Source organism: Setaria viridis, chromosome 8, assembly GCF_005286985.2.
Source record: "Setaria viridis chromosome 8, Setaria_viridis_v4.0, whole genome shotgun sequence".
Classification (NCBI taxonomy): domain Eukaryota; kingdom Viridiplantae; phylum Streptophyta; class Magnoliopsida; order Poales; family Poaceae; genus Setaria; species Setaria viridis.
Genome location: NC_048270.2, coordinates 13,140,829 through 13,162,674, shown reverse-complemented (window position 1 = coordinate 13,162,674; position 21,846 = coordinate 13,140,829). Strand labels below are relative to the sequence as shown.

Below are 21,846 nucleotides of genomic sequence, written 5' to 3'. Positions count from 1 at the left end.
GACATTGGCAGATGCGCTTCATGGGATCATTCTATGGAAGAAACGCTACATCATTATTCCCGGCACGGAGCCATCTCCTCAGACCTCAAGACCGCTCCCCGTAGATCCCCAGCAGCGACCTTCTCCTCATACCTCGAGACCGGCATCTCCTGCTCCAGGACCGTCCCTTCCATCTATATCAAGGTCTCCATCTCCACCACATCCTGGTGCTGGGAGTGACGACGATAATAACAACACGCCTCCCCGATCACCATCGCCGGCACCAAGAGCGGCCCCCTTGAAGGAACCTGCAGCACCACTAAAGAAGTCACGAGCACCGCCTCCCAAGCAAAGACAGAGAAAGAAGAAAACAAAGGAGCCTGAAGTGACTCGTAAGGAACGCTTGGAGGCAATGTCTCATGAAGAACAGTGGGCAGAAATCCAACGAGAGGCCAGTGAGTGGTTCAAGAAACAAGCCGAAGAAAAAAAGGCAAGGGAGATGGAGCCACCGCCAGTAAGTCGGCGAGATTTAAACTTTTTTATCAGGATGGAAGAAGGAGCCAAGAAAAGGATACCACTCTTGTCAAACTATGAACGGGCTCTAGTAAAGGCTGATGAAAAGGATAAAAGGAAAGGAAAGTCATCTTCCAGCGGTCCAGTCCCCGACCTCAGCCATTTATCAAAAAAAGATGCTCAACGGGTAAAAGCAATGCCCTTGGATCAACAAGCAAATGTATTGAAGTTCATGGAAGAAACAGGTCTGGGACTTGATGAATGCATAGGGCAAGTTGAGACGCCAACTGCACCGCCCCCTGAGCCGAAGTGGCCTTATGAGCTAGGCAAACCTCTAGTAAAGCCTTCATTGGTACGGAAGCTACCAACAAAGATGTACGAATTCCATCAATGGTACATGATGGCATGCGCCGACTCGAGGGAGATGATCGGCATGAAGGTAAAACCGATAGATTTTCACGGTGAAGGGGAGAAAGTGCTGTGGCTAGACTTCAAGGATATATACGAAGTGTACCATCATGATGCCCTGGACGTCTCTCTGATCAGCGTTTGGATTCTGTAAGTGTCCGTTTATCTCTACATGTAAATTTTGGCGTGCATCACCGTACTAACTTCATCTTCCATTTCATGTAGGATGCTAATTCAGACATGCCGCCGAGATGCGTACCTACATATAGGCTTCATAGATCCATCTGTAGTTAACCAACAACAGATACACTTAGCGCCGGAAAAAATCTTTGCGGAAATATACAATTTCCTACACAAACAAACATTCAAGGATTTCATACTACTTCCATACAACTTCAAGTAAGTGTGTGTATACCGTCTACTTTCGATGTCTTTTTCCTTATCTCTACATGTTAGTTAGCTCTAATATGCATGAACATTTTACGCACGCAGCTTCCACTGGATCCTTATTATAATTGAGCCTGAAAGAAGCCACGTCACTGTCTTTGATTCGTTAAGGAAAGATCCGGTGGACTACCACGAATTGCAAGACATGCTAGGCTTGTAATAATTCTGGACCTTTATCTCTATGCAAAAATTTATTTCCTAAATTTTATCCCTATTACACTATGTCATTCATTATTCTAATCCGCAGCGCATGGAAACAATTCATAAGGACACACAAAGGTCCATTCAAAGAAAAACTTACATGGAACACAGACTTCCCGGTACGTATGCAGTCTGCACATTTATTACATTGTATAACACGAATATTTCATAACTTATTTTTTTCCGCACTGAAGTGCTTAAGACAGGAACCCGGGAATAATCTATGTGGCTACTACATCTGTGAGCACATGCACAGTTTTTTGGGACCCAAGGGACCGAAGATGACGCCGCACAACTTTAAAGTACGTAAAATAAATATATTACTAGTTAATTATTTTCTAGCTCCTTATATGTATTTGTTCATGTAACATTCACAAATTTCCAAATTATAGATGTTAAATATTCAACAAGGACTCTTGAAGGAAGAAAGAGTAGCGGCAATATGTGAAGGTCTCATTGGATTCATAATGGACGAGGTGGTAAATCCAAAAGGAGAATTTTATTACGATGGACGACAATTAGACACTCCGATCAGCAACACCACGACGGGAAGATTGTAGGAAGATACTTTGATTTATTTGTATATATAATACGTGCTAATTATGATCGATTTGTACTAAGCTAGTTGAATTGTGTATATGAATTGTGTATAAGGATTGTGTATATATATAGTAATTGTATAATTACAAATCCCATTCGTTTAAATACTAGTTGATTTCGTTCTAAAAAAATCTCAACTACAAGGTTAACAAATTAAAAGGGCCGCGGTACTACGTATACGTGATGCATGCATGAAAAATTCAGGCGTCACGGCAGTGCCATGCAAGCGCCATTTAGTCCCGGTTGGAATCGAGCCGGGACTAAAGGGGACCCCTTTAGTCCCGGTTGGGAAATCCAACCGGGACTAAAGGGGTCCCCTTTAGTCCCGGTTGGTGACACCAACCGGGACTAAAGGGGGACCTTTACTCCCGGTTAAAAGACCCAGGACTCAAGACCCCTCCTTTTGTCCCGGTTAGTTTATCCCGGATGGATTTTCGAGAGATATGCACCCTACCAACCGGGACTAAAGGCCAATTCTCTACCAGTGTTTTATTTTTACGACACAATCGACATAATACAATACTATTTTTCATCTACGTACGTTCTTTTTTCCAGCACAGTAGCTTGTAGTACTTGCCGAGTCCTAGCAGCTCTAGAGCTCTTGTAGTACTTGCCGAGTCCTAGCAGCTCTAGAGCTTGGTCAACCTTTGTTGCTTTGCTCGAAAAGCAATCATTCATCGTCACGAAAGTACGGCAGTTATTGTGTTGCTGCGCGAATCAATTTCGTGCGGCAACACAATTGGCGACTCCACTGGGATGAGAAAAAAGAAGCACACAATGGATGGCAATGGTCCCAAGGACAGGAGCACCGTCGACCCCGACAATGTCATCGTCATCACGCTTGAAGATCTATTTGAAGAAGAACGGCGGGATATTCAGCGAGAACTCGAGGAAGAGATGACAGAGGCAGAAGCAAAAGTTGGCATGCTATCAGAAGACGAGGAACGGCGTCATCAAGAAAATAGCTTCACCAACTTCTACTGCTCCGGGTAATACCGAGGTGAGTGAACCAATCTGTGCCGAAGAAATTGCTCATCTAATTGATACATCCGTAGCTAGTAAATTTGGTACAAGCATGACGCATATAACACATGAGATTAATGATTCATTTACCAGTAAACTTGACGAATTTAAGGAGCAGTTCAATAAGAGTTTTGAGAATAATTTACCGTGTCAAGTTCGTTCAGTAATGCTGCAAATTAATGATGAACAGCTAAGAAAACAGCCGGTGCTTCCTGAGAATAATTCTGATAATTTAGCATATACTAATAACGGATCCGGTACATCAGCTAGTGCTGTGCTGAACGATAACCAAAGTGGCCGGAATTACGTAGGAAATTTGGCCAACAATTTTATGCCTGCTTTCTCACATAGCACTATTAGCCCTACTATTATGACTTCGGTTCCACCAAACCTCAGCAGCAATAACCGGAGTGTTGGTTTTAATTCTAATTTACAACAACCTTTTTATTAGATGGTGGCGTATTATACTCCACCTTTGCCACGGGTACCGGGGTTCCTTATGGGCCGGTACCAGACGCGTGCTTTAAAAATTCCACAGTCTACGCCGTATCTTTCTTTACCGGAGATACCACCGCATACATATGTTGCATTTGTGCCTCAAAATAATTTGTTACAACCTTTTGAAATTTTAAAAGACCAGGTTACTAACTGTCGGCTTTTTATACCGGCAACCTACCGAGGGGTACCTGAGGTAGTTGATTTGTCGGTGGGGGATCACCGGACCTGGAACTCGAAGGTAAAAGCGAGGGCACGACATATGGGTTTATACAGGTTCGGACCGCCAGAGTAGCTTCCTTATGTCATGTTTGGGATATTGTGTACTGCGTCCTGCGTTTGGGTGTTGAGGTATGAGGAATTGATGTTCTACCGATCTAGGCACCCTCGCCCTCCTTTATATACTCCAGGAGGTGGGAGTCCTAGTCGGATTACAAGGAGGAGTCCTAATAGGACTACACGGGATGAGTCCTAGCCGGATTACAGGGGAATCCTAGTAGGAGTCCGACTTCTTCCTTCCTTGTGGGTACTGGGGATCTATCCCCGTCAAGCCCCCGAGCGCTTCATAGTCGAATGCAGTAGTCTTCGAGCGCTTCATAGTCGAATGCAACAGACTTCGAGTAGTCTTAAGATTTTCGCCGAGTAGTCTTGGTGCTCCTCGAGTATTTTATCTGACGGAATCTTCAAAGCTTCTCAAAGCTGCCATGAGGCTATGGTGTGCTCAAAGTCTTGATCAATTTGATATTGTAGCCTTCATGTATGGAGGGTGGCGAAAGTCACACTCCATATGGGGTAGCACTCGAGCCTTAGGTTGAGTCATAGAATTAGGCTGAGGGTTAAAATCTTGAATCTTCTTTCGGCTTGAAAAAATCTTGGGTGTAGCTTATCAGCCCCTGAGCCTTGAATTGATCGAATAATCAACTTAAGGGTCTTGAATCTTCGCTCAAGTCATCATCCGAGTAGTCTTGCGGCTTCCAGTCTCCGAGCTTATGTGCCGGTGAGCCGTAGGAGTCACGTCGAGTACTTATTGGCGCTTTAGCCCCCGAGCTTGGAAAATAGCTGTCATTGGGGATATTCTGAGTGGTTGGCACTTAGCCCCCAAGTTTGGGAACTAGCTATGCCGTTGGAGGTACGCTTAGTGTCTTGGAGCATCGTCACCCAAACTTGATCTGAAAGAAAAGATGCGTACATTATGTAATATTTTTGTAAGATATTGAAACTGCTGAAATTTATTCAGTGACCAATATAAATATTATGTGTTATGCTCTTGTTTCGGTCATATTCTTCCCGAGTAGTTAGACTATTACATTTAGGCTCTCAGTCTCCGGGTAGCCGTTGCTACTTCGTGTGAGATCTTTGTCTTGTATACGCGTATGGGATTAGGCGTGACAAATGCATCCGAGGCTTTCACAAGTTAAGGCGTGTTCTGCTTGAGAAGAGTAGTGCCGTTAAGAGAAGACAAAAGTGAGAGTAGTCGGCACTGCGACAAAAAAGAGAGCACGATTGCACACAAGAGTTTGCTGCCCTCCGGCGAGTAGAGCGCGTGTTGTGCACAAGAGTTTGCTACCCTCCGGCGAGTAGAGCGTGTGTTGTGCGCAAGAGTTTGCTGCCCTCCAGTGAGTAGAGCGCGCGTTGTGCGTGAGAGGAAAGCAACCTGGAAAATAGCTAGAAAAGTAACTTAGCTTGATTCGTTGATGATTGTCGATGAAGCCGTGGCGGTCGTTGATGAAGCCGCGACGGTTGTTGATGAAGCCGACTAGTCGGAGCCAATTCCGACTAGTTGTCGACGGTATGAAGTTTGTTCCGACTAATTTTCTAGTCAAGACGAGGAGTCGAAGTAGTCCGTCCTCAACTAGCTTTGTAGTCAAGACAAGTAGTCGAAGTAGTCGTCGGCGAGCGTTGCGACGTAGTCGGAGTAGTCATCCTCGACTCGTAACTAGTCGAGACAAGTAGTCGACCGTCCTCGACTAGTTTTCTAGTCGAGAACGTTGTAGTCTAAGTAGTCATCGGCGACTTGATGCGGCCGAGCATCGGAGTAGCCAGGCTCACATACATCTCTTGTGTGCATCAAGCGAATCGGAGTAGCCGGACTCACATACATCTCCTGTGTGATCAAGCGAAGAACTTGAAGTGCATTGGTAGCTTTTTTGTTGTGCGCGTAGCAGAGTACTTCGACATTTTTTATTTGTCGCAGCAGCAGGAGTGCAAAACCACAACAGCAGCTTTCGGTCTCGATGCACCTGCGGAGCTTGGAGCTTTGCTTCTGCGCTGGATGAGCATGCAACCTTCTGGTGTTTATTTTTTTGTGCGTGTAGATGAATTCCATTTATTTGACTTGCAGCGGTGGGGAACAACTGGTTGCCTTGGTCTGCTAGCTTTGATAGCTCCCTTGTTCCTTTTGGATTGCGGCAAAACACCATAATAGCTTACTGAGTGGTACAACAAGCCAGCTGACACCGCCGCCTTGATCTTGATGGGACAACGACTGCTGAGTTGCTCTCCATTTCGGACTCGCTTTTCAGCGCTCGGCCTCGAACAAAAACGGACAGCTTCAACACATGCCTTGAACTCGACCAAAAATGGACAGCTTCAACACATGCCTTGAACTCGACGGACAGGCAAGCGCGGGAGACCATGACTTGAGCTCGACGCAGATCGCACGCTGATCCGCCAATCGATCTCGTACGGAGCATCATCGTGCTGGATTCAACTCGGACAGGGATCCGCGGCTTCTCTCGTCGAGTAGATTGATTTTGAAGATGAGGTCCTTCAAGCTCACTCGATGATCTCGACGATCACCCCTACCTGGTGCGCCAGATATCGGCTTTTTATATCGGCAACCTAACGAGGGGGTACCTAAGGTAGTCGATTTGTTGGTGGGGGTCGTCGGACCTGGAACTCGAAGGTAAAAGCGAGGGCACGAGACACGGGTTTATACAGGTTTGGGCCGCCATAGTAGCGTCCCTACGTTCTGTTTGGGATATTGTGTATTGCGCCCTGCGCTTGGGTGTTGAGGTATGAGGAGTTGATCCTCTGGTTTGGTTCTACCGATCTAGGTACTCTCACCCTCCTTTATATACTCCAGGGGGCGGGAGTCCTAGTCGGATTACAAGAAGTCCTAATAGGAGTACACGGGATGAGTCCTAGCCGGATTACAAGGAAATTCTAATAGGAGTCCGACTTCTTTCTTCCTTGCGGGTACTGGGGATCTATCCCCGTCACTAACATGCTTAGAGAATTTGGTCTAGCACGTGCGTATCAAAAACCCTACCTAGATTATTTTGACAACACCATATCCTCGTGGTTTTAAAATTCCTGATTTTGTTAAGGTCACGGGAGAGGATGGTAGGTCCACTTTTGAGCATATAGGACAATTCCTAGCACAATGTAGTGAAGTTGGGACATTAGATGTTTATAGAGTGAAATTGTTTCCTTTATCTTTATCTGGTACTACAATTCACATGGTTTGCATCTCTTGCTCCTAATTCTATTGTAACCTGGGTACAACTGGAGCAAAAATTTCATGAATACTTTTACAGTGGTGAAACTGAGCTTAGACTTTCACATTTAACATCGGTTAAGCAAAAATATAGTGAACCAGTTTCTGATTATATTAGGAGGTTTAGGGATGTGAAAAACTGATGTTTCAGTCTAACTATAGCCAAAAAATATTTAGCAGATCTTGCTTTTCAGGTTTGCTTGCTCATATTAGAGATCGTTTAGAAGGGCAAGAATTTTCAGATGTTAACCAAGTTTTGTATAAGGCTTTGGCTCAAGAAAATCGTGCTAAGGAAGTTAAACAATACAACCGGTTTAGAGAGAATAAGAGTAAAAACATAGAAAAGTCGGCAGTCAATGCTGTAGTCTATGATAGTGATTCGGCTAGTGATGATGATACATATGCATAGCCGAGTGGGTACAAGCGCCTAAGTCTAAACCTTTTGTATGCCCTACTTTGAAACCCACACCTGCTAAAAGAGAAGAAATTAGCTACACTTTTGATGTTAGCAAGTGCAACAAGATTTTTGATATCTTACTGCAAGGGAAGTTAATTAGACTCAGGGGAGGACATGTAATTCCACCTCCAGAAGAATTGAGTAAAAGGGCTTATTGTAAGTGGCATAATTCCTATTCTCATGCTACTAATGACTGTAATGTGTTTCATCGACAGGTACAATCGATCATTAGTGACGGACGATTGAAATTTGCAGAAGGTACTAATATGAAGCTTGATAGTGATCCTTTTCCCATTAATGTCATCGAGTTTGAGAACAAGAAGATGCTTATTCGGTCAGCTCAAGCCGGGTCTGCAAAAGGGGAAAACATTATTGTTGATGATAATGTTGCCCCAAGGATGATTAAGCCAAAAAATCCAGAAGTGGGAGTATGGAAAGTTAATGAAGGCAAGAAGCAAGTTCCAAGGTTCAGGCCAACAGTTAAGCAGCTGTTGGACAAGTATACATCACGGCAGGCCAGCAATGTGTTTAATCGGCTTGGAGGTGCTAAGCGTCCTCATTCTCCTTCTAGACATGGTTTTAGTTGTCAAAGGTACCGGAATAGAAATTCATATAATCAGCAACCATATCGCGAGATGGGGTCAACATATTTGGGCCGTGCACCTCCCATGCGCCTGCAGATTCCTCCATGGGGTTATAATTGCTCAGCACAATATTCTACTATATCAGTGGGTTGTTTTCACCAAGGAGTGAGACCATCTGGGCCTATAATTGCAAGACAAATGTCCAACAAGAGGGCTCGATTTGATCAGGAATCTAGATCACGTGGTGCTATTCATGGTGGCTATATGAATTCAGTTTCTAAAACTTTTGATCCAGCTGAGAGAGAAGCTGGTTTGCCCAGGGGGAAAGCATTTGCATCATCTATAGGTAGCCGCTCGCCTAAACATAATGCATATGGAAAAATTTATATGGGATGCAAGCAATTCGCATGGGTGCCAGTAGGACAAGGAGGTCATGCAAAGAATTCAATCGCAGGTGGCGTCAATAAGCCAGTGGAAAGTTTAGATGAGTCTACTGTTTATGATCCGAAAACGGGTGATATTCCAGGAAAGCAAGGTAATGGCGTGCAGCAGCAAGGCTCTAATATTATTTAGAAGGATACTACAGTAAAAAAGTGCAGCTTGCAGGTTCATTCGGAAGTTGATATACAGAAAAACTCCGAGAAGGCATATGGTGCATCACCAGACACTGGAACCTCCAAGGATGTACCAATGGCGAACAATGGACTGAACTCTAGTGCTGGCAAGCGACGTGAAAATTCAAGCAATACTAGTGGCAGAGCAGCTAGAAACTTATTTTGACAAACAGTAGGTTGAATGGTAGTCCGTTTGAGCAGTAGAGAATTTTTTCGGCCAAGAGCAGTACATTTATGCCAAGAACGGCAGTACCTCCATACCGGCCGAGAAACTTGGGAGGCAGTAGCAGGATCATGTCAGTTGCACCAGGGACAAAACCAAAGCCTCAGTGGTGCCCTGCAGGACTCACACATACTCAAAAGCGGAGAGTACAGCGGCTGCGAGCACTGGAAATTAGGGAAGAGCAATCTGATAAGAGACGCGATGAGTGTTTCAATCAAGCTAGGCCCATGGTGCCTACGAAGATGACTTGGAAAGAGAAGCGTATTGCGATAGAGGAAGGTAACACCATATATGGAATGAGTATTGGTGAAAATTCAGAAAATAGAAATAACATTCATGATACTATGGATATTAATATGGTGTTCATGTTGCCTTCTGAATTTCGTGCTGCTGAATCAGAAGTTGCTGAGCTTGATCTTGGCCCAAAAAATGCTATATTTGAGAAACCAGAGAAGCCTGGCCAGCACGTGAAGCCTTTATTCATCAAAGGTCATGTTGATGGTAAGCCTGTTGGTCGCATGCTTGTTGATAGTGGTGCCGGAGTTAATGTTATGCCTCTTTTGGCTTTTTCTAAACTGGGCTGAGATGAAAGTGATTTAAAGAAGACCAACATGGGACTTAGTGGGTTCTCAGGAGAGCTATCTGAAGCCAAGGGTATTATTTCTATGGAGCTAACTGTAGGGAGCAAAACAATTCCGACTGCATTCTTTATTGTTGATGTCAAAGGTTGATATAATATTCTGTTAGGACGCGATTGGATTCATGCAAATTGCTGCATACCTTCAAGTTTACATCAATGCTTGATTCAATGGGTTGGTGATGATATGGAGGTGATTGAGGCAGATAATTCAGCTTGTATTGCATTAACTGATGCACAGGTTGATTGGCAACATGATGGGATGAGATGCTTGATAGGAAGGGATTTTTTAGATTGTGATTATCTGGCTATTGGCAGAGATGGTTTTGTACCAGTAAATCTACAGCTGGTTATGGTAGCTCAGCTTAATAATTTGTCTTTTTGAACAATGAATAAAGAAGATAGTATCAAGTGGTTGCAAAAGCGTACTGAGCAGTATCGTTCAGGCAAGAATGGTATGCATGAAACTATTGAAGACTTTGACGATGTGGAGAAACTTGGACAGGGGTTCTTATCAGCTGATCCGCTTGAGGAAATTGATATTGGTGATGGAAGTATTCCCAGGCCTACGTACATAAATGAAAACCTGAAAGCTGATCAGAAAAGTAAGGTATGCGCATTGCTTAAAAAATTTGTTGACTGCTTGGCTTGGAGTTATACAGAGATGCCCGATTTGAGTAGGGAAATCTAGTGTTCGAAAAGAACTAGTACAAAAAGATCCGATAGTCAAGATTAATTGTATACTGTGCGCGTGTGCAGGGGCCTCCCTCATCAATTTTTTTCTTTATTTTTTGGGTGCAAAGCTATCGGCCTGGAGCCCGCTCGTAAAGGGGGATTACTGACCGGTATTAAAGGTCGATTCCTCAGTAGTGATTGAAGCAAACCTAACACTTTCTTGATTATTGAATGAAGTTAATTTTCCCATTTCAACATCATGGGAGAGAAATCTAGTGTTCGAAAAGGACTATAAAAAGATCCGATAGTTAAGATTAATTGTATACTACTGAACACTTCACATGTGGTATATGTAGTATACATGAGTAGTATAGGTAGTGTAAAGGTACCATGGTAAAAGAACATAAATGCATAGTTTTTTTACACTAGCGTAAAGTCTATAATATATGGAATCTCACTTTTTACAGTGTAGTAATTACTAAATTACACATAATAATGAACTGTTAGATCTCTTTATACTTATATACCACTAAGTAGTAGTATAATACACTGTAAAAGAGCTCCTAAATACTGTACCTTTATTCCCATAGTCGTCTTTGGATTAATTATACTGTGCTTTGAACAATCCTTGCTTTGGAAGAACACGTTACCTTGTTCAAGCACTGGTGAGAGCTACTGCAGTGACTAGGACAGAGCTATTGTAGTGGAAATAATGTCCCTGCGTCGACCCATCAGAGTTGGGGCAGTGTTCACCGTTGCTGCTTTGTGTAGGTGCTCAAATGCATCAAGACGACCAAACGTCCAACTTCATGGAGCTGCCGGCCTGGCTGTTGGGATAAGCGCCCCCTTTACTTTTTGACTCTATGATACGTGGATCTCAAAAAAAAATCTATCTTAAGGTTAGTACCAACCAAACACCTACCAACGTCAAGTATGATAAAGTGTCCACCTTCTTTGATCAGAAACCGCGGATTCAACAAGTGCAACTAGCAACCTTTAATTTGGAGAAGAGGCCGTGCTGTTAACCTAGCAAGGCCGGGTCCGTGAGGTACAAAGGTGCGGCTCGCCACATGGGCTCCCCACACAGGTGCAGCTCCCCACTCCAGCTGTCCTAGCCTGCTTGTTACACTCGATTTTAAAAATAAAATCAAGTGCTACAATTAAGTGATATCATAAATGAATAACAACAACATGATCATGAAAAGAAATAAAGAGAGACTATCAGAGATATACACTTAATCCTGGAAACAAAGCTTAGGCAATCGACGGGGGCTGCGTATGCTTAGAACTCAGCACCATCTTCAACAAACTTCACAACAACTTCTTCTTCTTCTAAGCAACATTGTTTATAGCAAGCGTGAGTACATGACGTACTCAGCAAATGTGAATAAAATATGAATATAAGGCTTAAATAAGGAAAGACTTACAGGTTTAACGCAAGCACTTTTAGTTGGTCAAATTTTATTAGCACTTAATTACTAAGATATAAGTATATACCAACTCACATTAATATAAATATAAGCCATAAGCATATGGCATAACCATAAACTACGATTTAAGTCCATCTTCAAGTTCTATTATCATGTGAGGGTTCAGGCCGCTCTTGACTGTGAGCACGGTTGATATATCAATTTTACACTCTGCAGAAGTTGTATATCTTCACCACAAGTCATGTAAAAGTTCAGAAGAACTTTAGACCCAACCATGTTGTGCTGATCAGGCACTCATCACACTACCGAGGTGTACTGTATAGGAACGCTACGAGGTCTTTACAAAGATTCCCTAATAAGTTGTAACCCGCTAAGGTTTCGATGTCTGGCGTGCATAAATCTCCATGATGGGTATAGTGTCTTAGCAAAGCCCACTTCCCAAGAGGACTAGGTTATACAACGACTCAGTCCCCCCTCTTACCTTTTTGGTAAGATTACCCAAAACTAGAGTTTCTAATTAATTAGCTAAAACCAGAGCCATGTAGTTCTTGTGGTTGCACTATTTTCCTTGGTGGTCGCTCCATGTTCCAATTAAGCATGGTGATTTTGTATTAATCAGAAGTATAGCATAAATAAAACAAATTCATCATTATAGTTGATTAGAACCACCATAACCCAATTATTGCAGCTAAGCATAGCTACTCAATAGAAAGATAAAATCCAGATTGATCAAGGTATAAGGGTGAACTAGGCACACCTTAAATAGGACCCATCAATATCAAATGCAAGCATATGCAATGGTGATTAAGTATAGTTATTAGGATAAAAGCACAAGAACACACTTGCCTTTCTCCAAAGATATAGGAGAAAGATATAGCTGCTCAGATCATCTTCAGCTCTTGTTCTTCAAAGCTCTCGAACGACATTCCTTCTACTCATATCAATCATCGGGCACAAGCACACAAGCAAACAAACAAGCCCATCTAAGAACAATACACCAATCATAGAAAAGCTTTAAAAGAGCGCACTAAAGCATAGAGCTCGATTCTAAGATTGCGAATGCAAGAAATGCTGGTAACGAAACTATGGTTGAAAAGACAAAGCTATCGAGAGATTTGGATTATAAAAGAAAAGACAAGAGCTACATGCTTCATTTATTTTAGTTGAGAAAAATAATGTAAAGATATTTCAAAGAAATATCCTTAGTTGGAATTAAGCAAGTTATATTTACATCTAAAAAGATGAGGTAAAACTTAGTTCAATTTTATTTATAAATATTTAAGTACAATTTATGCAAATTAAACATTTGGTTTTAAAATAAACATGTAAAAGCATCTAAGCGTACAACTTTATATTTCGAGTTCAACTAAGAAAATTATATTTAAGAACACATTTATATTTACTTTAGTCAAATTAACATTTAATTAGGAGGATGAGATCAAACATAGATGGCAAGAGTATTTTGACAAATTGTTCAATGGTGAGAATAAGAACACAACCTTTCAGTTGGATGACTCTTTTGATGACACCAACAGGCGGAAGATCAAAGAATCCGAGGTTAGAGAGGCATTGAAAAGCATGAAAAGTGGTAAGGCAATAGGTTCGGATGGTATCCCAATTAAGGTGTGGAGATGCCTTGAGGATATAGCCATAGTATGGCTAACCAAGTTGTTCAACCATATTTTTTGGTCGAACAAGATGCCAGAAGAGTGGAGGATAAGTATATTGGTAACAATATACAAGAATAAGAGAGATATTCAAAGTTGTACTAATTACCGAGGAATTAAGCTGATGAGCCATACTATGAAGCTACGGGAGAGAGTTATCGAGCATCGTTTGTGAAGGATAACACAGGTCTCTATTAACCAATTTGGTTTCATACCTGGAAGGTCAACCATGGAAGCTATTTTCCTAATAAGACAAGTTATGGAGTGGTACAAGAAGATGAAGAAGGACCTACACATAGTTTTCATTGACTTGGAGAAGGCATATGACAGAATACCAAGGAAAATTATGTGGCTTTGGACAAACATAAAGTCCCAACAAAGTATGTTGGACTTATTAAGGACATGTGCAACAATGTTGTGACTAGAGTTCGAGCATGTGATGGCGACACAGATGACTTTCTAATTAAAATAGGATGACATCAAGGGTTAGCTTTGAATCCTTATCCATTTGCCTTGGTGGTGGATGAGGTCACAAGGGACGTACAAGGGGATATCCCTTGGTGTATGCTCTTCGCGGATGATGTAGTGCTAGTTGATGAAAGTTGAACAGGTGTAAATAGGAAACTAGAGTTGTGGTAGGAGACCCTAGAGTCAAAAGGTTTTAGACTCAGCAGAACTTAAACTAAATATATGAGATGTGACTTTGGCACTACTACACATAAGGAGGGGGATGTCAGTTTGGAAGGCCAAGTAGTGCTCAGGAAGGATAATTTTGATATTTGGGATCAATGCTACAATGAGTTGGGGATACTAATAAGGATGTTAGCCATAGAATCAAAGCGGGGTGGATGAAGTGGCGTCAAGCATTAGGAATTTTATATGACAAGAGGGTACCATTGAAGCTAAAAGGCAAGTTTTATAGGACGGTGATTAGACCTGCAATGCTGTATGGTGTAGAATGTTGGTCTACAAAAAGACGACATGTCCAACAGATAAGTGTTGCTGAAATGCGTATGTTGCGTTGGATTTGTTGTCATACAAGATGGGATCGAGTCCGAAATGAGGATATATGTGATAGGTTAGGGGTAGCACCAATTGAAGAAATGCTTATCCAACACTAGCTGAGATGGTTTGGACATCTTCAACGGAGGCCTCCGGAGGCACCGGTGCGTAGTGGAACCGTAAGGCAGGACAATAATGTGAAGAGAGGCAGAGAAAGACTAAAGTTGACATGGGAAGAGGCAATAAAAGGATATTTGAAGGGATGGAATATACCCAAAGATTTAGCCTAGGATAGGAGTGCTTGGAAAATAACTATTTATGTGCTTGAACCCTGATTTGTGGTTCTTGTTAGGTTTCAACTCTAGTCTACCTAACTTGCTTAGGACTGAAAGACTATGTTGTTGTTGTTAGAAGGCTATGTTGTTGTTGTTGTTGTTAGAAGACGTGGTTGCAAGTTGGAAGGCAGGCAACACCTGTAAAGAGAGAACTGATCATTGTATGAAATCTTGTCTCCGTACTGCACCAGCCCGCAGGCAACTGTAGGCGCATGTACACTGACACGAAAAAAAACAGTAGTGGCAGAGTAGGGACCCTCCGGCGCATGCACCAGACGAAACGCCGCGGTGCTCGTCACGTCAACCACGCCGAATTGAAACCTCCGCTGCGTGAGCGTCACGTAGCTCGCGCGAGGTATAACTCACCAGTTAGCAGGCAACGTAACGTTAATAAAGGTGATAGCCAAAGCGGGCTTGCAAAGGGTATCACGCGCACCGCTGTCCTCACTTTGTGCACCGATCGACTAGGTGATGGAACAAATCTAGATGAAAGAAGCTTGAGAAAAAACCAGAGGCTCAAATTTTCCAACTTTCATTTAAAAGTTTAATCAAGGATTTTTTTCCCGGGACACTGGAAAAGGCGTGATTTTGTCTATAGGACACTTCACTCCCCAATTCTTCCCATTGTCGCACTGCACATGTGTTGTGGATTTACCTGTTCGCTTCAGCTTATTCAACCGGCTTATCAGCTACCAAATAATATTTTCCTCTCACAACAAATCAGCCGTTTCAGCTTTTCAGCCGGCTTATAAGCTAAAGCGAACAGGCCCAAGACCACAAGCAATGCATGTTTTGTGTTCGAGTATAAGTGAATTGCACACTTTTCCTTATCAGTTGGATTAAACTGATTGGCGCATACAACTTAATATGGTATCAGGACCAGAGGTGTCGAGTTCGATTCCTAACTGACGCGATTAAATAAAATAATTGCAGCCTACTCTAATTTCCACGTATACGGTCTAAAAGAGGGTGCACAGAATCTCAGTTGCTTCCACGTACTCAGTCTAAAAGAGGCTGCACAGAATCTCAACTGCTTTTATTTCGCTGAGGAAGTTTCCAAGAGAGTTACTCAGTTACATTATATGGATGCAGCTTTCTTCTGTGTTCTATGTCTTGTAGAAGATGGTAATCCTGTCATCACAACAATGCTTTTCTAATAAAGCAGGACAACTGATCTTTGATCTAAATCATTGTCCAGCCAGTCCTAATTACATTTCGTTTGCCATAAAAATATCTTTTAAAATAAAGTCTAACGGAATCGTGTGGTAATAAATTTCACATTGTGTTCAAAGTGGAGTGTAGATCAACCAGAAATAACATCCACACAGTTACACGTTCACTAAACAAATAAGTTCAGGCCGACATATGGAAAGACATTGTAGTGATAATTTTTGTGCATTTAAAAAAGAGAAAAAATGGATAATTGGCTCTTGCCTGCATTCTTGCCTCGTGAGATTTTTTTTCCAAATAGGAAGATTTATTAATTTCAAGTAACGGTGATACAACAGAACTCGAAGAACTCCCTGCCTCTACCAAAATGGTACACGGCCTTAAAAAAAGAAACACGGAGACAAGCACGCTAATGAGTTTCAATCCGAAGACTAGACCGCCACCCATGTACCCAGTAAAAAAGTTCTTAGCCATTTGCGCCAAGCATTGAGATGAGAGAACCCCGCTCTTGCATGCGCTAGATCCCAAGGGGGAGAAGGGGAGCAGTCTGCATTCTCGTGTAGCTAGCAAGGGCTGCATGAGCTGCATCTGACGGAAAAACAAAGAGAAAATTATCTCGTGATGGAGAAGTAGCGTGACGGAGCCACTGGAATTTGGGGGCGCCTAGATTACAGGTAGAAGCAGTATGCTGAAATCACTTGAATTTCTCGCCTTGCAGCGTGAGGGAGGGAAGGGGCTAGGCGCATGCTGCGTTGCGTCGATCCACGAAGCGCAAGGGAAGAGTAGGCCTTGACCGCTCTCGAAATTTAAGCAACGTTAAAATTTCGGGTCCAAGTGACCGAGTCCACGTGAGGAGTAACAGGCGAAATTTAGGACCATCGCCGTTCAGTGCAGGTAATGGGCCATGTTAACTTCTAGCTTCTAATCTCTTTCTTGTGACTTCCATATTAAAGGAGAATGGACAGGAGACAAGTCATACAATAGCATGGTGACAGTCTCCCATTCTGTATTTAGATGTTCCCCATTAGCAGAGTGGCATTTGAAGGTGCGGTTGAACGCACTCATTTGTTGGTGTCACTTTTAACTAGTTCAAGCTGTATGTGCTCATATCAAGTAGCTTTATTTCCCCATTTTGAATCATGTGCGTTGTTTATAGATCTTCGTTATTTTGTACCCATCGAACTGATCCCTTGATTAGCCAATATTCCATGTTTCTCCAGTGCCACATGGACATTGCTGTATCAAGTTGTGCAAAGTGTGGCAAGATGTTTTCTAGCTATCAAATATATTTACGCATATTAGACATGATATGTTGTGAAAAGTATAGCAATTTCATATGGATCAAGAAAAAAAAGGCTCTATTCAAAACAGAAATGGCAAGTTGAGGTCTCGCAAGTGGCGTACCTCAATTTTCCTATACAGATTGGATAGATGGAAAATAAACTGGCATTATTAGTTTATTACACATTTTGCCTCAATTTATAACAACTACTCTAGAAACCATCAAAACTGCAACAAGTTTTAGCCTTCCATCAGCAAAATAGCAAATGCAGTAGCCAAATGTATCTGAACTTACTGCAACTGTTCTGAACTTGCATATAGACTATTCCTGAACCGCTCAAAACACTGAAGGGCTCTTAAAAGTGCTTAAAACAACATAGACTGATATCTTCAGCCAGATACAAAGGAAAATGAGGAAGAATTTTTGTAGAATTTGCAAGAAGACTGCAAGAGGGGAACTGGCAAGGATAGTGTTGGTTTTTGAATCAGGTACAAAAACGATTTGTAGGGGCGTCCTGTTTTTTCCAGGGGTGGATGAAATTGCCACCCGCACCTGCAAAACGAGGGGATTACTATAGCATCCGGCCCGTCCCTGGAGAAGCATTTGTAGGGGTGGGCCACGGGGTGACCCGCCCCTGGAAATGGTCGCGTGAAAATAAATTCATAACTTTTTCATACAATCTCGGATGAAGACAAACTTTTATATCAAAATTGTATAGCTCAACGAGATCTAAAACTTTGTAGTTAACAACAGCTATTTGTAGATGCAAAAAGCAGGAGCGGGTAGCATGTCCGTCCCGGCAAATGCTGTTTCAACCGTCCCAGAAATCTGTTTTTAGTAGTGGAACCAAAGTGTTGTGAGGGCACTCATGCTGTTTAAACATCAATGTATATGGCATTTCTTTCCCTCCAATACTGCAAGTCAACCCAAGTGTATGCATTTATGTTGGTAAATATGGGTTGTTTACTTGATTTTAACATATTATTGTTTGTAAAATAAAAAATAAACACAATAACAAGAACAATATAAGGAGAAGAAAATATATAAAATGCTTATAGAAAGAAAAAAGTATCATTGCCTAGTGATGGGATTCAAATCATAGGGGTGTTATGCACAAGCACAACTGCGTTACTTGAATAACAAACTAAAGAAATTCATCAAGTAACATGCTGTGTAGATCAGCAAATATTCAACTTCAAAGAGGCAGATCATCAACTGCTTGCATGGCAGTAACAATCTGCGAGCCAGTAACTAAACAACATTATGTTTTGTCAACAACAGAAAAACTATATTTAAATTATGCAAAATGTCTTCCCATTCACGTAAATAATCCAAAGTTGACAAAAGTTGATCAACAACATATGTTTCATTACAGAAATCCATAAATAACAAATTCATGTCGGTATTTATTTAAGCGACAATGTCATGGCATAATGAGCACTCCAATATTCAAACAAAGTAACAAATTTATGAAAGCTGCTACAAATGTTGCACATTCTGCAGGATAGTTATTTCGTTCCTGCAAAACAATTAAGTTATGAGAATAAGTTTCAAAATAAATGCATCTGTAGTCATATAAAATGATAAAACATGGAAGTCAAACCATGAGTTATAACAAGAGACGCATGTGATGGCTCGTTACTATAACCTAGTAATATTCTTAGCGCAGCCATAAAGTTTTCATGTTCTATGCAATACATATAAATACTCAAGCATTGATATTTCAAGTAATATCTCATTCTTGTCACAAAGAGACATGTTAACCACGTAACACATCTACATGAATAAAAGAATATAAATACATTTATAGATGGGAACATGAGTAGTCCTAAATTAAGTAGTGTCCCTTTGCCCCGGTAAATAGTTTTGAAATTTGGGTTTTTAAACATAGTCTTTTTAATCCTAAGCAAGTTGGGGGTAAGCACCGGATTGATACACATTTTATCAAAATTTTGGTCAATTTGACTTCTTGAGGAGCTGGTTAATCCAATTTTCTAGAGCTAAAAAATGTAAAACAGTACTGAACTCAGGTGATACAATAGTTCAACTCAAGCCTAAAGTAATTTATAACAAAAATGAACACCTTATTCCCATAAATGAGAAGTCAAAGTCATATGTGCTGAACTTAAAACCCGAGCACAATAACCCACATATTACTGTTAATTCCTGCCTACTGTATCAACCATTTCAGTTTTGTACACGTAATATAACGAAATACAAGTGATTGAAAATATATTGAGAAAAAAAATAGGATAGGATGAATGGGGTGGGGGGGGGGGGGGGTACTTACCAAGAATTGCCCACTGGGTGGAGTATAATGCGCATCCTGCGCATCCACCAGGAGCCTTGGGTCAGAATGAACAATTTGATGAATATGTTGGAGAAGCATGGCAAATATTTTTTTTTGTTTATTTTTATGGTTGGGGGAAGGATGGTTTTTTTATTTGACTAAGGGACGGAGAATAGCAAGGATGGACTCGGTCCAGAAGCATAATAAAGATGATATTTTTTTTTGTTTTAGATAACGAGGGGAATTAATTTTTAAGAACAATAAAGGAGGATTTTTAATGATAATAGGGGGTGATTTATTTTTCTTGCGTAACAGAGGAGGAATTTTGTAGGAGGTAAGAACTATGTATAAGAACTAGAAAAGGAGTATGGTGAAAACCAAATAGGGGAAGTGATATGTGTGAAGTTGGACAGAATTGGAGTAACTAATGGGAACACACAGAAGGATATGCTAATGTGGAGCAACAAATGGGATAGAATGTGGGAGGAACTTACCAATAATTGTGAAATCAGCGGTGAAGTGCATCCAACATGAAGCCCGGCTCAGAATGAGCAGTTGGCTGAATATCTCGAAGCAGCATGACAAAGGTATTTTTTTTCTTTATAGATTTAAAGGACAGGAAGGATGAACCGAAATTTCAAGCACAGTAAAGGATCTTTTTTAATTATAAATGGACGGAGGATAGTAAGGATGGGTTTAATAACGAGTGGGACTAATTTTCAAGAACAACAAACGAGGATTTATAATAACAAGGATCAAGGAATAGAGTTTGGAGAAAAGGAAATAGGCGTGAAATGTGTGTGGTCCAACAGACGTGGAGCAGGTAGTATCAATATGAATGGGAAGAACATGCATCCAGGAATGAAGCATGAGGACTGACTGGCCTACGAAGCAGACTGGCGCCGGAGCAATAATAGAAACAGAGCAGCAACAGAAATAGAAAAAAGGGGAGGACTGGAGAAACCATCCAAAGAAGGATTTTGATTAGCCGATGCTTTAGTTTCAAAAGAAAGCATTGGATTATGTAGGGCTAATGGCTCATTAAAATAATCACATTTGGATGCCTGCCAGTCCCAATCGAACACCAGGCTTAACTGCAAGTCTGCGGCAGGAGGAGCAATACGTTACTTTATTGAGATTATGATGATACTAAATAAAGACAGTCACAAAGTTGGCAGTTTGCATTATGTTCAAATATAATTGCGATAAGCAACTGCGGGAATCTCTTCGAGGGCATGTTACAAGAATCTTGACATCCAATGGGAAAACTATCTTATGGATGCTACGTTAGTTTAATGTTACTGTTTTAGTGCCCATAGCTACTGCTAATCATGGTTGAAATAACTTCCAACCCTTGCACTGACTTCCACAGTGGCAAAAAGGAGACGTGTCTGCCACGTCCCTCTGTTGTACATGACGTAAGAGATCTGTTCCTACTGGAACAATATCAAAGCATTTATAGCTTAAATGGCAGCTGGTTTCAAATTCTTTTATAAAATTTGTGCTTGCAGAACCCCATCATTTGTGGACCAGATGTTAGAAGCTGACAATGGACTTGGTGAAGTGATGAAACCACCTGAGAAATCATTCTGGGCTAAATATGTGAGTTACTGCATTAAATATGTTGTCACTGCGTTCAACTTTTCCTTCTATGTATGCATACTTATGTTTCTAACGTGTTCCCCCCTTGCATCTGACTTGTTTTGCAGTGGATGTACATCATTCCTCTTGGTCTCATTGTCATGAATGTTGTTACGGCAGCAGCAAACGTACCAGAGGAGCAAGCTGCAGGCCAGGGCCAACCTGGAGCACAACGAGCACCCGCTGCTGCTGCCAGGAGAAGATGATTATTGTTTCTATGTGTTTTCGGTGTCAGGTATTGTCATTTGTTCAGCTATATTCATACAATTTTCTGGATTTTTGGTATTGTGTGAATACTAGCATGACAGCCTGGTCTTTGGTACAGCTACTACATGATGATGTCTTTTGCCTGTGCGATGAAACATTTTTAAATCCATTTCCAAAAGGAATTGATGTAGATCTTAACACAATTGAGCAACCATTTGTAGTTTGCCACTGGAGATCATATATTGAGCCTTAGAGCCTGCTCTCCACAGTCCATACTAGCATTTTTATTTGAATACGGAATAATTTATCATATTTATCCGCTGATAATTTTATGCTTCCATTCCATATTTTAAGCTGCTATTTTTTTTGTTTTTGTGGCAATAAATTATTATGTTTGAAATTTTGAACTTGTTTCTAGCTTCTAAGAGTAACTCCAACAGATTGAGAAAATGAATCCTCTTTCCCTA

General features: G+C 41.4%; 1 pseudogene; it reads left to right on the top strand.

Annotated features, from left to right (window-relative positions):
- The first annotated feature begins 14,142 nt into the window (after positions 1-14,142).
- Positions 14,143-14,789, top strand: LOC140223556 (uncharacterized; annotated as a pseudogene).
- The last annotated feature ends 7,057 nt before the right edge of the window (positions 14,790-21,846 follow it).